The 17,560-nt window shown below is 42.2% G+C and overlaps 1 protein-coding gene across 3 annotated transcripts in view; it reads right to left on the bottom strand.

Moving 5' to 3' along the window:
* The window catches only part of ADGRB3 (adhesion G protein-coupled receptor B3), an 862,679-nt gene that overhangs the window by 122,163 nt on the left and 722,956 nt on the right, over positions 1–17,560 (bottom strand). The gene's annotated exons all lie outside the window — the stretch shown is intronic.

Here is a 17,560-nt window from a genome sequence, read left to right as displayed (position 1 = left end):
AGTGGACAGTGAGAGAGAGAGACAGAGAGAAAGGTCTTCCTTTTGCCATTGGTTCACCCTCCAATGGCCACTGCGGCCAGTGCGCTGCGGCCGGCGCACCACGCTGATCCGATGGCAGGAGCCAGGTGCTTCTCCTGGTCTCCCATGGGGTGCAGGGCCCAAGCACTTGGGTCATCCTCCACTGCACTCCCTGGCCACAGCAGAGAGCTGGCCTGGAAGAGGGGCAACCGGGACAGAATCTGGTGCCCCGACCGGGACTAGAACCTGGTGTGCCGGCGCCGCAAGGCGGAGGATTAGCCTAGTGAGCCGCGGTGCCGGCCATGGAATGTATTTTGAGAATCTCTAAGAGAGGAGATTGTAAGTGCCTCACTACAAAAAATCATAGGATGTAAAGTAATTCACATATAAATTATTTATATAAGGCCACTCCATAATGTACACATATTTCAAAACAGTATATTGTATGATAAATATAAACATATATACATTTTATTTTTCAATTTTAAAATAAAATAAAAAGACATTCTGAGAATGAAGAACATGTAGTATGCCACTCTTTATTCAATCACCTTCTCAATAAGGGAAGAGAATGAGGTGATCTGGAAGATGATTAGCAACCTTCACTCTACTTAGTAATAACTATTTTTCCCACTAAAAATAGAAAATTTTTGCATAGATGACTCCATCCTGAGTTCATATGTGATGTCCCGATCACAAAAAAATAGATTAACAAGAGAAAAACATACAAGTTTATGGAGGTTTTAATGATGTGGGAATCTTTGTAAGAAAAATGAAGGCTCATGAGAATAGTTAAAACTAAGTATTTCTGTGTTAGGTTTCATGAAGAGTGCCAGATGATGGGGAGAAATTTGATCGGGCAGAGTAGGACTTAATGGCAATAAACTGTGGGAAATAAGTGTTGTTGTGTTCAGACTCTATTCTGTGCTCTTTCCTCTTCAGAGATGAGGATGTTTTTCCGCTCCAGGAATAGGAAGGCACCTTTCACGTAAGAGTTTATGTTCTACTTCAGGGGAAGACCAACAAATATTTTGTAGATTTGATGACCTGCTTCCAGAAAGAAGTGTAAAGGGGAAAATCAGGAAGATCTATCTGCACTTATCATTTCTTAAATTCCTTCAGTTTAAAATACTGAATATGCCAAAGTGCCATATCTGGGGGAAAGGTGTTGCTATAAATTTTCCTTTTTTAAAAGATTTATTTATTTATTTGAAAGTCAGAGACAGTTACACAGAGAGAGGAGAGGCAGAGAGAGATAGAGAGAGGTCTTCCATCCACCAGTCCACACCCCAACTGTCTGCATTGGCCAGAGCTGCGCTGATCCGAAGCCAGGAGCCAGGAGCCTCCTCCAGGTGTCTCATACAGGTGCAGGGGCCCAAGTGCTTGAACCATTCTCCACTGCTTTCCCAGGCCATAGCAGGGAGCTGGATCGGAAGTGGAGCAGCCGGGACTCGAACTGGCACCCATATGGGATGCCAGCACTGCAGGCGGCGGCTTTACCTACTACGCCACAGTGGTGGCCCCAGTTTTCCTTTTTGAAGAAACCACATCATATGCAAAGCTGGGCAGCTTCTCTAAACTGGGCTTGAGGTTAAGGAATATAGAAAATATTGTGCAAGTCAGTTCTAAATATTAAAAGTAAATGTCACTTAATGCCAGCTCATATTTAGAAAGTTAGGACTCATAGTAATAATTATGACAAAATTAAATAAGCAGTAGCATTTTTGGCAAAACTATAAATTTCTAAATTGGACCTTTGTTCTGCATTTTAACAGTTACTGTATATCTTTAGTTAAATGCTAAACATCATTTATGCTTAGTCCTCTCATCTTGCAAATGGAGATAATAATAATAGCCAATATAGTTGCAATTTGTAACTCAAGTACATAAATACTGCAGCACCTGCCTGTCACATAGTAGAAGCTTACATGACAATTAAAATGATGATGATGATAATCACTGTAATAATAATAAAGCCCGTAGATGATAGAATTCCAAGACTTATCTGAAGGAAGGCACACATTTCAGAGCTAAAGAAGTCCTCAATTCTACTTTTCAGCAAAGCAAATGAAGACTATCTCACAATAATTAATCCAAGAAACACTAGGAGAATGATAAATTTTATTTTTGAAAATCATTTCTAGTTTTAAATGTTTTATTCTTCATTGTTAATGTTCAAGTTCTTTGGTCTGTACAACAAAATATGACAAAAAATGAAAGCTGAACACAAGTGGAATGGCAGCTGCCATTTTCACAAAGGTAACAAATATTGGTCTAGAATTATCATAAGGAAAAACAAACACTAAACATTTAGAAAACTTACAAATACTAGACATTTAGAAAATAAATAAGGGCAAAAAAAATAAAACAAATAAGGGCAGCTTTATAATGACTTGGTTTAGATGTTTTTGTGTTCACTTAAACTTTGACTAATCTTGGGGCCAGCACTACAGCACAGCAGATAAAGTTGCTGGCTGCGACACTGGCATCTCATATGGGTGACCAACTGTAACTTGAACTCTGGTTTGAGTTCTGGCTGCTCCATTTCTGATCTAGCTTTCTGCTAATGGCCTGGGAAAAGCAGCAGAAGATGGTCCAAGTGTTTGAGTCCCTGCCACCCATGTGAGAGACCCAGATGAAGCTCCTGGCTCCTGGTTACAGCTTGGCCCAGTCCTGGCCATTATGGTCATCTGGCAAGTGACCTACTGGGTGAAAAAATCAATCTCTCTCTCTCCCTCTCTGTAGCTCTTTCTTTTTTTTAAAAAAAGATTTACTTATTTATTTGAAAGGCAGAGTTACAGAGAGGCAGAGGCTGAGAGAGAGAGAGAGAGAGAGAGAGAGGTCTTCCATCCACTGGTTCACTCCCCAACTGGCCACAATGACCAGAGCTGTGCTGATCCAAAGCCAGGAGCCAGGTGCTTCTTCCAGGTCTCCAATGTAGATACAGGGGCCCAAGGACTTGGGCTATCTTCTACTGCTTTCCCAGGCCATAGCAGAGAGCTGGATTGGAAGTGTAGCAGCCAGGACTCAAATTGGCGCCCATTTGGGATGATAGCACTGCAAGCAGTGGCTTTACCTGCTACACCACATGCTGACCTTGAAAATTCTGAATTTCAAATAAATAAACAAAAAAAAAAACAAAAAACTTTGACAAATGTTATCACAATTATCATCATTTTCTTAAATAATTTCACAAGATTCTGTCTGTGGTACTGTTATATATGATAGACTTATATTGTTACAGAATTTATCAACCAAGATTTTTTAGACTCTGTGAAATTTACTTGCTTATTTGACACAAACACTTTTTTTTGACAGGCAGAGTTAGACAGTGAGAGAGAGAGACAGAGAGAAAGGTCTTCCTTCCGTTGGTTCACCCCCCCAAATGGCCGCTAAGGCCGGCACACTGCGCCGATCCCAAGCCAAGAGCCAGGTGCTTCTTCCTGGTCTCCCACATGGGTGCAGCACTTAGGCCATCCTCCACTGCCTTCCCGGGCCACAGCAGAGAGCTGGACTGGAAGAGGAGCAACGGGGACAGAATCCGACGCCCCAATCGGGACTAGAACCCGGGGTGCCAGCGCCGCAGGTGGAGGATTAGCCTAGTGAGCCACGGCGCTGGCTAACACAAACACTTTTTATTACAGAATTTAGTGCTTATTAGAGAATAACAGTGACACAGAATTGTATGAGTCTCTTTGCATTCTTAATTTAAAGAGATTTGGTCTTATATTGACAACTGCAATTAATAGGCAGAATCTAACTAGGGTAATAAGCTGTTATTCTTTATCACAGCAGTACAAGAGTTCAAGTTGGAATCACAAATGATCTACACTTGTATGTTTCTCTTTCTCTTTCTTCCCTCTCCCATTCTCTCCCAGTTTCAGTCCTCAAGGGTTAACGTTTTGGAAACTCCACAAATGGCCCCTTACCAGCTATTTTAGAACTACCTCTACAACAACCTCTCCTTTGTGTTACTGTTGCTTTCCTGATTCTCTCACTCTCTTCTGTAATTAACCTTACTATTCTTAGCTACAGTGCACAAATCTCGTGCCAGGCTTCTTCAGGATTCTATTTTATATTTCAATGGCTAGTTACTGTTGGATTTTCTCCTGGGAAAGGATCTATAATCACTCAGTTACATTAATGATGAGGATGACTCAATTCTTCCCTACAACTCCCTTTTCATTCTGCTAATGTTTGGCACAATTAATCCTCTGAGCCTGGCAACTTGAACTGCAATAATACACTGGCAGCCCAACCTGCCACAATGCTAGTCATGAGGTGTGTGTATCAGTAACCGATGAAAATGCAAGCTTCCACTAACAAAAATGTTTGTAGGTGTTTCCTGAGCTTTCTTTCCTCACAACTAAGAGGATGCATATACTCCCCAGAAGAGATGATTTTCCCACAGCTGTGCCATGCACTGGCTCACTTCACCATAACATGCAGATCATGTGACAGATACATTGGACAATGGATGCTGGAGGACACACAGCACTATTGAAAAATCACAACAGAAAGCCCGAGACTGCTCTCCCTGCCCAGACCACACAGGTGCCTTTTTTGCAACAGAAGTGAAACTGCAAGACCAAGAATGTTTTTCGGAACAGAAAATCATGCACTCATTTCATGAAAATCAAATATCTTGGTCCTAAACATGCACACCCAGCTAAAGCTATCTTTGGTGGCACGGACACGCAGGCATTGATAACTTATAAAATAGGGCCATGTCATTCATGGTTAAGAGGTGCAACAGATGTGGCTGCAAAGAACTGTCTGATGCAAAATTAAAGTGCCACAAATAAAATCTATTCTTGTGAATGGGGGAAAAGAAAAACCTCCCTCTCTCTTTCACCATTAGAGTTCATTAAGCATGCAAAAGTGGAATTTTTAGATGTTTAGAGAAGCTGGTCCTATATTGAGGTACACATCTTCTTCCCAAGGGAAAGATGGGAATGTTGGAGCCTCCAAGATTTGCAGGTATTATTGAGGTGATTGTCTCAGAGGGGTGATGTGTGAGACAGCTCAAAACTCTAATGCCAAAATTATCCCTTGATTCTGTAATACTTACCTCTTGCAATTGGCTTAAAATTCACACTATTATTGTTACTCTGTTGGGTAGAAAACTGGACTCTGTCTCAGGAGATCATCTCTGAAATGTTCTTGTGTTAGTAAGGTTCAGGATAGAACCCTTCCTCACCAATTATTGTGCAATTTCATGATCTCTGTGTTTGGAAATGCGAATAGACCACAAGGGAATAAACACAGGGCAAAGATATTTCACTTTTCTGGGTAAAGGTGTGTACATGCAAGTAAAATGCCATGAAAAAGGAAGTGTGGTGTACAAAGGAAGGCTTTGCTTCCTTTGCATTATAGTTGTCTTTGTTTGTACCAATACCACTTTGACATATAAAGAAAGCTAAATTGATACAAATTATTTTTTTCTATAACTCCTTGATTCCAGGTTGCATTGCTATCAACGCAAATTTTGCAACATACCAGAAGATACGATATTCAATTAAAAAATAAATAAAAAACTAACTGGGCAGGGAAAGCTAAAACCAAACATTTGTCTAGAAAGTACCCCAGTACTGAAGCTAATTGTGGTGGAATGAGAAGGCCATGCCAAGATGGCCCTGGCAACAGAAACTGCCTTGCAACAGGCTGTGATTGGATGGCTTCAGAAACCACATGCAACGGAGCCTGCCTGGCAACAGACTGTGATTGGATGGCTTTGGAAACTGCCTGGCAACAGGCTGTCATTGGTTAGGGCATGGACCACCCCTTGACCCGATTGGCTGCCTTGGCTATTTAAGCTGCTGTTCCAACTGAAATAAATGAGTCTGCAGGCTGCTCGCCTCTGGCCCGCTTTCACCTGACTCCCAGAGTCTGTGTGGTGACTCCGAGCCTCTCGCCCCCACCACGCTCCTCCTCTCAGAACAAATCAACCTCAACATCTGACACGCCAATGTGACTGAGAGACAGCGTGTCGGACTCGGCAAGGTCCCCCCTTGATTTTGGCAAGTAGGCCCTTCGGTGTTTTGTGTGCTATTCAGTTCTGTAAGGGTGAGCACAGAACTCCCTCCTATACCCTTTCTCTTATCCTTGTCCTTGGTTGAAGTGACCCCAGGTTAGGCACACACTGTCCAGAAGCGTAATGCTGCTTCTTGGCTCTGCCTTTACTTTTGGTTCGCCTGGCGAATTCACGTAAGGGACTGATCATCCCAGAATTTGGAACCAAGTCATCTTCCCTCACGCGGGAGAGGTGACGCTCCAGAGACACTGTGTGGGCATATGGCCTTGACCTAACGAATCAAGGAAGTCCCCCACTAAGTACAGAACATACTTACGATCTGATACACTACTGTCTGTTCGTCTAATGTAGGGAACCCCCTGCATAATGCCATCAGCCGCTGAGGTGCTAGGAATTTGTTTTGTTATGGCAGCAGTGCTGTGGGTGTCTTTCCTTTGGCTAGAGTTGGCATGGCATGCTGCTCTTAAACACTTAAACATGGTAAAGATGCTCACCTCTCAGAAGCACACATGTATTACCAAACACAATGAATCTGTGAGTGATAAGAACCTGTCACTCCAGGCCTCTTCCTCACAGGCTTAGGGAGAGATGACTTAGGGAGAGAGAGCTCTGACAGTGAAAATGACATGACAGCAGACAAGGCAGCAATGCCTAGTCAGCCACCCTGCAAATACCCGTGGGATGAACTTAGACGACCTCGAGGCAATAACCCATGTGAGGTCATCCCATCCACACCCAGTGTGGACCCTCACATTTGTGGCAGACTTCAGGCACCCCAGTCTCTCAGGGCAGCTGCTAGACCCCATCCCACCCGCATGTTTGCCATTAATGTAGGAGCAGATACAAAATTCAGGCCCTGGATTCCAAAGCCTGTAAAAAGGCTTCTGCGAACCAAGGGCCGAGGATATGCTTATGTCTTTCTAGAGAACGCGATACAGCCCATTTGGGTACCAGCCAGAAACATCAAGCCTGCAACTGACAGTCAACCAGAACCAGCTGAACAAGACTGAGGGTCCGCCTTGTTAGCAGATGCACCTGCCCTATCATCCTACCCTGAGCAACTGCCAATAGCCACATCCATTACTGTTTTATACCCCACTAGCTCTGGTCAGCCACTCAAACTGCCCATAGCCTGTGTGCGGTAATGCCATTCCTGATGACCATTGTTCCTTATTCCTACCATCATCTGAGCAAGTACTCCTGTGGTCTCCCATTTTGAGTGCTGGTTAGTCAATGACGGGTAAGATCCCTAAGACAGGCACAACCGTGTATGGAGACCACATGGAAACCGGGTCAACAATGGTACGGCCAAGAATCATGCCTCCCGTTGCTCAAAAATAAACAAAAAGGGGGAAATGTGATGGAATAAGAAGTGCCAAGATGGCCACTGGCAACAGAAACTGCCTGGCAATAGGCTGTGATTAGATGGCTTCGGAAACTGCCTGGCAACAGGCTGTCATTGGTTAGGGCATAGACCACCCCTTGACCCGATTGGCTGCCTTGGCTATTTAAGCTGCTGTTCCAACTGAAATAAATGAGTCTGCAGGCTGCTCGCCTCTGGCCCGCTTTCACCTGACTCCCAGAGTCTGTGTGGTGACTCTGCGCCTCTTACCCCCACCACACTTGTCCTCTCAGAACGAATCCACAGCCACAGCTAATGACTGGCTTAAGGAAACATAACAGCAAGAATAGCCATAGGATGGCGGCTACCTACCCCAGACTCTCAGGATGTAACTATGTACAGAGATCAGAGTGAAACATCCTTTCAGCTGTTAGAGAATGTTAGAATGCTAAGTAAGGAGCTTGGAGGAAAGACAACTATTTCAATTGTAATATATAAGTCACTGTCAGAAGCCAAGTTTTACCACTACTGTGTTTCAGCCACCCAAATAACAAAACACAGTGAGAATTCAAATTGCCACTTTTTAAAAAAGGTAGGCTTCTGACAGTTCCTATATATTTTAAAGTAACCTTTCCTGAACAATAGAAAACAAGAATTACTGCTATTAAGACTGCAGGAGATATCATATAGTGACTGGAAATTCTCAGTTATAGAAAAGGTTCAAATTGAAATTCAGGCAATCTTATAAGTCACTTGCACACAAGACCAATTTGGTATGACTTTATTAGAGGAGAAATTGAGGCAAATGCATGTCTAAAAGGTGTGTATAATGGAAAAGAATATGGGTTTTCAAGTCCAGGTCATCTAGGTTTAAATCTTGGCTCTATCATTTATTATCTATGTGATCCAGATCTTCATGGGCCTCAGTTTTCTCAAATGTGAAAAAATGGAGAAAATTACACTGTCTCTGAATTGTGAAGTTTCAATAGGTCAACATTTGGGAAGGTACAAGGCTTGATTCCTGCTACATAATAGGCTCAGTTTTTCTTTCATTACTGTAATATTCCCTTCCATAAGGAATGGTATTCAGCACTGACAAAGTCTATTTCACTCTTAAAATACCATTCACATGGGAAGAGCCTTCCTGTTGTTCCCTTAATCCAGAGGAGACGTCACTTGGGGACTGAATGGGTCTTGTCACCCCTTCTTACTAAGCTGTCCTTCTCTACTCTGAGGATAAGCATCAAAAACCAGGCACAGAGCAACCCCAGAAATGCAAAAACAGGCTATACAACCTTTAAGGGGAGAAGTGAAACATGTACCCATACATGTATGTTAACATACACAACACACATGCACATACCTTAAAAACTTTAACCTTCAAGCTGTTGTCATTGTTCCTCAGACCAACTTATTATGTTCATACAACACAAATATTAAGTTCCTGGAGCTGAATACTTTAAAATGGTTTTCATGTGAAATGGATCAATAAACTTAACAGAACTCATGCATTATAGGAGATTGATGAGAGAAGATCAACAGCATGTTAACATTAAGCTCACCTGAGAGGTTAAAATAGTTGATCATTAATATTACATATTTAATAGGACCAATATAATACACCAATTTAATTCGTAGTAAGATGTGAAGAACTTGATTTCAACTTTTATTTTTTAGAAGTTGGATTTTTTTTTTTTTTTTTGGACAGGCAGAGTGGATAGTGAGAGAGAGACAGAGAGAAGGGTCTTCCTTTTTGCCGTTGGTTCACCCTCCAATGGCCGCTGCAGCTGGCACTTCGTGCTGATCCAAAGCCAGGAACCAGGTGCTTCTCCTGGTCTCCCATGCGGGTGCAGGGCCCAAGCACTTGGGCCATCCTCCACTGCCTTCCCGGGCCATAACAGAGAGCTGGCCTGGAAGAGGGGCAACTGGGATAGAATCCGGTGCCCCAACCGGGACTAGAACCTGGTGTGCCGGCGCCGCAAGGCGGAGGATTAGCCTGTTAAGCCACGGCACCGGCCTAGAAGTTGGAATTTTAATTATCTTTCCTAATAACAGGTTGTTCTCAAATCAAGAATTATGTGAATTTCATGATGAAAATAAACATATTAACTATTAGAACACTTTATTTTTAAAATGCACGCATCCAGTTTTTATTTTTAAAGTTTTTTATTTGACAGGTAGAGATAAAGACAGTGAGAGAGAAAGACAGAGAGAGAGAAAGGTCTTCTTTCAGCTGGTTCACTCCCCAAATGGCCGCTACTGCTAGCACTGTGCTGATCCGAAGCCAGGAGCCAGGCGCTTCTTCCTGGTCTCCCATGTGGGTGCAGGGGCCCAAGCACTTAGGCCATCCTCCAGTGCCTTCCTGGGCCACAGCAGAGAGCTGGAGTGGAAGAGGAGCAACTGGGACTAGAATCCGGTACCCATATGGGATGCCGGCGCCGCAGGCGGAGGATTAACCAAGTGAGCCACGGTGTTAGCCCGCACACTTCCAGTTTTGAAAAGACTTTAGCAGTGTCTCCCTGGTCTATTATTTATGATGGCGACATCTGCATTCTCTTATTGGATACAGAGTCATTTTTTTGGCAGGTCTTCCTCTGGACCTGTGGATGTGCTGCTCATTCTAGCCTCACCTGCCAGGCTGGTCTTGCTGCACCTGGGATCTTGGCATACACAGCATTTAGTGAGATGGCAATTAAAACATGACAAGCAAGCAGCATCCCCTTTGTAATTCAGGGCTCCCACAATGCAGCCAGAAATACGTACTTGAAAGCAGGAAGCAAGAGGTTTCAGAATTAATGCAAGAGAACATAGGATGGAAAAGTGGGAAAGGAGAATATTATAGGAAGGGATAAGAGAAGGGAAGAAAGGGCAAATCAGAGAAGGAGAGAACAGTCAAATGTTGAAGAGAGGTGGGAAAATGCAAAATTTAGAAATGATGATATATTTCTGATAGTAGGGGCAGGCAGGACATGATTATGAATGAGGACTATCAGGAAATTTTTTTTTTTTATTTTGTTTGGTTTTGTTTTTGGACAGGTGGAGTTAGACAGTGAGAGACAGAGAGAAAGGTCTTTATTCTGTTGGTTCACTCCCCAAATGGCTGCCACGGCCAGCGCTGCACTGATCCGAAGCCAGGAGCCAGGTGCTTCCTCCTGGTCTCCCACACATCCTCCACTGCCCTCCCGGGCCACAGCAGAGAGCTGGACTGGAAGAGGAGCAACCGGGACTAGAAACCAGTGCCCATATGGGATGCCGGCAATGTAGGCGGAGGATTAACCAAGTGAGCCACGGCGCTAGCCCCAGGAAATGTTGTTAATCAATATCAGTCTCCCCTAGGTGGACTGTTTCTTGCTTATTAATTCTCCTTTATTTAGCAGCCTGATTTTTAGAAGCAGTCGTGGAACAAGAGTGGCCCAAGGTTTTTGGGATACCCAACCTTCAGAAGTTAGAAACCAGGTGTGATCAGTAACCATACAGATTTGCAGAGGCATGAGTAACCTTCCTGTTTTAATCAGAGAAGCATTTAATTAGGGTATAGCTCTTGTTTTACCTAAACCATGGTAGACCTATATTAGTAGTAGAACTAGGCTAGCATATGCTTACAGGTAATGGGAGAAAGGCCAGCCTCAAGCAGAAGGTGTGTTGGGAAGAATCTGAGGAAAAGCGCAATATGGGCAGGTCTAGTGAGATTATACAGAATCTCAAACGACAGAAAGAGGGTTTCAAGTAGTTCTTGAGTAGGAGACTCCACAATGAGAGTATCACTTTAAGAAGATTACTATAGGGATCAGGTGGAAGGTGATTGGGACACAGAGTCAATTATGAGGGTGGTACAGGTTTTTGGAAACAGGTAAGGGAGATGAGGCTATATATGTACTTATCAAGAGGCAGGCTCACAAGCTAACCGATGTTCTCTTTTCTAACGGCTCACGGTGCAGCATCTGTTTCCCTTTGCACAATTTCTCTCATTGGATTTCTCGATAATGGAACTAGTACCACCTTGTTAATCCCTGAGGACTATTTAAACATTTATGCCTCTAGAGCAAACAAACTCAAAGAACAAACCTATAAATTCTAACGTCTTCTGTGAGCTTATTATTATTCCCAAAAGGGATTATGTGTTTTTTATTGTCAACTTCAATCATTTTTTCATTTTTGATGAATAATTGTATTCTTAATACATTTTTTCTGCAATTTCTTACCAATTTCATTAGTTAAATCCAAACTTTATTTTATTTCCTAAGCATATTTCTTTTTTTTTTTTTTTTTTTTGACAGGCAGAGTGGACAGTGAGAGAGAGAGAGACAGAGAGAAAGGTCTTCCTTTTGCCGTTGGTTCACCCTCCAATGGCCGCCGCGGTAGCGCGCTGCGGCCGGCGCACCGCGCTGTTCCGATGGCAGGAGCCAGGTGCTTCTCCTGGTCTCCCATGGGGTGCAGAGCCCAAACACTTGGGCTATCCTCCACTGCACTCCCTGGCCACAGCAGAGAGCTGGCCTGGAAGAGGGGCAACCGGGACAGGATCGGTGCCCCGACCGGGACTAGAACCCGGTGTGCCGGCGCCGCAAGGCGGAGGATTAGCCTGTTGAGCCACGGCGCCGGCCCCTAAGCATATTTCTTATAGTCCTCAATCCTCCCTGCTGGTTTTCTGTACCTACCATAAAGCACGTTATGCACATAAAACATATTTTTTCCTTCTCTCCATATTTTTAAAGAAGAATATTAAACTGGAGTGCAAAACATTGGTAACACACTAATGACTGGACAGTTTGGGAAGTACCTTTAGCCAACTGTTAGGTTAAGGGGTAAAATCAGTTAAAACTCAAGTTTTTTGGGTGGGGCAAAATACGTTAAGATGTTAAGAAACATTAAAAAATGCTAAGAATGTTAAGATGTTAAGAATGCTAAGAAAAACAAAATACTGCTTCAATTTGCATTTCCATTCCTCTTAGAAAGATTTAGATAAAGAGCCAGATGTTGCAAAGCAGTAACCAGGACTCCTTGCCTAATTTTATGTGATGCCTATAGGGTTTTTGCTGAGTCCTTGGCCAAGTTTACAGTCTTAATTCTAACAGTTTGCAGCTCTTCAGGTTGCCACTGCAGGAATCCTAATACAATAGGCAAGCAGATCAAGTCGGCTGATACGATCCTATTTTCTGACCTTTACCAAGAACACTAGAGGGATCAATTATTTTCATTGCCTGGTGGAGTGTCAAGGAAAGCTGGTTTACAAATGTAATAGAAACAACACGATGACTCTGTGCAAAGTGTGGGCATAGAGAGGCAGTGTGCCAGAGAGGAGAGATGAAAGGTGGGCAGGGAGATGAGGAGCAACAAAGAAAATCGCAGGTTTCTGCTTTGGCCCAGTGCTGCCAGGCAATGTGAAGGGTGATAGATGATCAATTCTACTCTGCTTCTGACAAGCCTAAGAATATAAATCTTATGAACAATGGGAATCACAGCTTCTTCATCACCTACATAGAGCAGTAGCAAAAGCAATTTTGGGTAAAAGAAAGAGGCATCGTTCCAGAGACCCTTTTGTGGAATGAGTTAGCAGCCTATGAGTCATGGTTGTTTTTTCTCTTTTCAGGGAAGAGCTTGCAGACTACAGTAACTGTCTCATGCTGCTGCATTTTAATGGGGGAACATGTACAAAGCATGGCCTTGCAATTGACACCACTCTGCCTAAACATGTTTTTCATCTAGTAATGTCACAGTTCAAAATGCTAATGCCTCACTCATTTATTTTGAGCCTTCTCTTACATTATCTGTGACTCTTTCTGATCGTGTACCAAAGGAAGTAGAGTACACATTGGTTTACTAAAAAGAATATTCAGGAACCCAATGTGAGCCTACGGTATATAACTTTATGGTCATACCTATTAGTTCTTGCCTTTTTAGTGTAATGCCAACCAATGTGGTAAGCTTTCTTTATGAGAAGAAATCAGAGGAATGAAGAGGTCAGGGAACATGCTCACATTCACACAGCCGTTAAGTTGAATATAGATTCCCATCACAAGGAACCGAAACAATGCCCAACTGCTCTGGGAGGTCTTGCATGGCGGAGTGAAGAAGTACAGTCTTCTGAGAGTGACAAGACCTCCCTCAACAAGGTAACTTCTATACAATCAGCTGAGTGACAGGGCACTCCCTCTCCACCCCTGGAGAAAAGGGGTGATGCATAAAATTGCCTATAGACCCCAGGGTTTGATTGCTCCCTGGAGAATCACTGGTGTAACAGCCTTATTTGATTTTTATTATAATTTAATCTCTCCCCCAAAGCATTTTCTAATTGTGCCACTACCCTGTTACAAAATAGAAGCAAAAACAATATCTTTTATTGTATCTCCCAGTCTGTTGGCAATTTCCTCAAGTTTCAATTCATTCCCCAGGCCCCTCTTCTTTTTTCCACTTCTGAAGTTCTGAGTTTGGAGTTGCTGCCAACCTGTTTACAATCACTCCCCTCTCTCTGGCTTTTCTTCTGTGCAACTTTGACTCCTCATTAGTGCATCTCCTCCTTAGCCCAACTCCAGTATTTTATTTCTTTTTGTTTTAAAGATTTATTTTATTTATTTGAAAGATAAAATTAGAGAGAGAGGTAGAGACAGAGAAAGAGGTCTTCCATCTGCTGGTTCACTCCCCAATGGCTGCAACGGCTGCAGCTGAGTTGATCCGGAGCCAGGAGCATCTTCTGGGTCTCCCACATGGGTGCAGGGGCCCAAAGACTTGGACCATCCTCTGATGCTTTCCCAGGCACATTAGCAGAGAGCTGGGTTGGAAGTGGAGCAGACTGGACTCAAACTGGTGCCCATACGGGACGCATGTGCTTCAGGCCAGGGTTTTAACTCGCTGCCCCTCAGTGTTGGCCCTCCAATATTTTTTACCTATCTTCCTTATGCTCAAATGTCCTTGATCAACTCTCACCCTCTTTGAACTCCCCTTGTATTCTATCTGAATCTCATGGTTTCCTTGTATCATTTCCAGTTTAGAGTGATGGAATGATTTCCTTTCTATGTTTTAAGCCACTTAATGGTAGGAACTGCTGTATGCTTTTCATATTTCTTATGAAATTTCTTATGGCAAGGAATTATATAATGTCCTTACTTCCTCTGTTCCTATCCACAATTTAGTTCTGTGTAGTTTATGGTCACCCAGCAAATCTTGATCATTTTTAATCTTAATAATTCTATTATTAGTCACTGTATATGTTTTACAGACCCCCTCCCCAACCAATACACACCTTACAGGACTTTAAAAAATCAAACTCTGTATTATAATTTTGTGGTAAGCCTTTTAAAGCACTTTTTGAAATTGAGATATAAAAAAATCAAATTCTGAAGTATCATATTATTTAGATGGAGTAGCTTAAGTGCATTTCAATTTACTTTTTACAAAAGTAATTTAGACTCTTCAGTGCCTTCATTAAATTTGTCTCTCCCCTTTAAAATTTACTTTTATATACTTGTGGCTGCATACTGGTTGAGACATTTTTATTGCTCTTTTATTTGATGTTGATTATCCTTTTTTCTCACAAAACCCATCTCATCATTTAGTTCTGGGAATAAACTTCAAGCATCTTATGCCTTCTTAAAACAGTGGGTGGGTTCCCATGTAAGCAGCTTTGTATATCAGATGCCCAAATCCTGACATTCATTCTTATTCCCAAAGGACTCTCATTTGAGCTATTTCTCTGGAGAAATTGGTTTGGAGTTATACGCAAGGCCCCTAAGAGTACTGGGAGAGGAACAGTTTTCCATACTAAGTTCCACTACAGAAGGGAGCCCTTTGATGAGGGACAATGTGAGCCCGAATTTCCTTTTTTTGAGCATTGCACGCTAGTCAATGTGCCAAGAGAAATGCCCCTATGGATGTTGTCGATTTTTTTTTCTGTCCCATCAACTTGTCAAATCAGAGTAACAATAAATTTGTGAGGCAGCTAGCTGTCCCTAGTCATCAGGGAATTCAATTTTTCCTTCCAGCTATATAATAAATAGTGCTGAATTTAATGATTTCTTTTTATTCTTTGCATAGCTCTTCATTACGTAGTTTCTCTTTATTTTAAAGTGTATTTAGTTTCATCTACTTGAAAGGCAAATTGTTAGACACACACACACACACACACATACAGAATCTTCCATCAGCTGGTTCACTCCCCAAATATAGCCAAAGCTTGGCCAGACCAAAACTGGGAGTCAGTGTAACTCCATTTGTGTCTCTCACATGGGTGGCAAGGGCAGAAGCAATTGGGCCATCATCTACTGCCTCCCAGGATACATCAGCAGGGAGCTGGATCAAAACTGTAACCTACACTATAATACTGGATGCTGGTCTACCAACCAAGTGGCAGCTTAATCCTCCAGGACATGCCACCCACCCTATTATGTAGTTTCAATTCAATCAACCAGCACAGTGTCAGGTTTTCATATTTATCTAAAAGAGTGGCCATCTCTCCAAATGAACCCTCCGTGGACTTACTTATCTAATCCTTGCTGAATCTTTTAGGCTGGACTGTACTCTGACACAGAGCAGTTTCGCCAGTACTATGGGGAAATTCATACTCAAGAGAACCTAGGACATGGCAAGCAGAATTGCAACAGGTGTAGGGGGGCTCAAACCAGACTCTCCTGACTTACCTGAGCCAGGTACCTAAGATTTGCTCTACACCCAGATAAATCTCTCCTATGCTAGGTTTCCATAAGCAACACAACATTTATATTGAGTGTCAAATTATTTAAGATTCTCTCAAACCACCACAGGTTTCCCTCACAAGTATCCCATGGCTCTACAGAATGTGTTCTGGAAGGAAAAATTTAAGAGAGCTAATATACTAAGAATCAGTATTTGTGTCAGAATGTAGGCTCAAATGCCCTAATAAATATGGGGAAGAGCCTGGTAGTCTATGTTGTTGTACCCATGGTATGGGCAGAACATGCTGGTTTCTCCTCTATTTCTGCACACAGTTGACCAGCAAAAAAAAAAAAAAAAAAGCACCCAGACAGAGGACCTGAATCAGAAAACACGCTCCAGTGGAAATGTATGCTCTAAATTACCAAACAAAGTTGCTCCATGGTCTGTGGCTTAATTAGATGCTGCGAGGCTGACTGAATTGCTTAGTTCTCCAGGTAGCATTGTCCTTTTGACTAAGCTTTCATACTAATTAATTGGCCTGCTGCTATATTTCAGGAGGGGATTCTCAAAGATTGGTTACTAGGACATTTTAGTTTGATAGAAAGGAGATCCCACTGAGATTCTGTTTCCTGTTACACAGAACTAGGTTTTTTTCTTTCCTTTTCTTTTCCTTTTTCATTATATTTCTTATATTTTTTTGTAGGTTCAGAGAAATATGATTTTATTTTGCCATTGAAGCCTGCGTAGGGTACCTGCTGTTTATAGCTATGCCTTTGAGAACTAGATTAGTGGCATTGTGGTCAGTTTTGGAGAATAGAGAGGTTGATTAAAATCTTTTACCTATCTCTCAAAAATAAAAGTGAACCCCTGGATGGAGTTTATTATGCAGCAGTTAGTCTCCTAAGCACTTTGCTCATTTTAACTCATTTAATCTTCACAGTACTATCCTAAGGTAGATGCATTATTATTATTATTCCTATTAAATAAAGTAACTGGGAGAAAAAATAACTGGGGCAGTGCTCAAGGTTATATGGATAAGAAGTGAGAAGGCCAACATTCCAAAACAGGCCAGAGAGCTTGATTTAACCACAATACATAACATTGCCTCTCAGAAAGATATAGACTAGAATTAGACATAAGGATATTTTTAATAATGCACAGAAAATAGAAATAAATAAATTCTGAAATTCATTAATTGCTTTCAGAATATGCATTTTTGACAAATATTTTGAAGACCTCCTCACATACAGATTTCAACCATTTTGCTCCAAAACACATCTTTTATTCATTTTCCACAAACTGTTTGAAGTACTTTCATGTATGTGGGGATGGAGCTTATAAATGGGAGGTTAGTCACGTCTACATGGTGAAATCAAGGAAAGCTTTGCGATTTGATAGTCACATATATTGACTGTTTTGTAGCTTTGGTCATTGAGATCCACAGGCCGTCTGGCCTTGGACTTCTAATACGGTGAAGAATGTTCTCTGCATAGAGCAGACTGGAGTACAAACATGAAAACTAGGAGCATACGATTATATTT

The sequence above is a fragment of the Lepus europaeus genome, chromosome 3, assembly GCF_033115175.1.
Source record: "Lepus europaeus isolate LE1 chromosome 3, mLepTim1.pri, whole genome shotgun sequence".
Classification (NCBI taxonomy): Eukaryota; Metazoa; Chordata; class Mammalia; order Lagomorpha; family Leporidae; genus Lepus; species Lepus europaeus.
The sequence above is the reverse complement of the archived record's forward strand: the minus strand, read 5'-3'. Positions and strand labels throughout refer to the sequence as shown.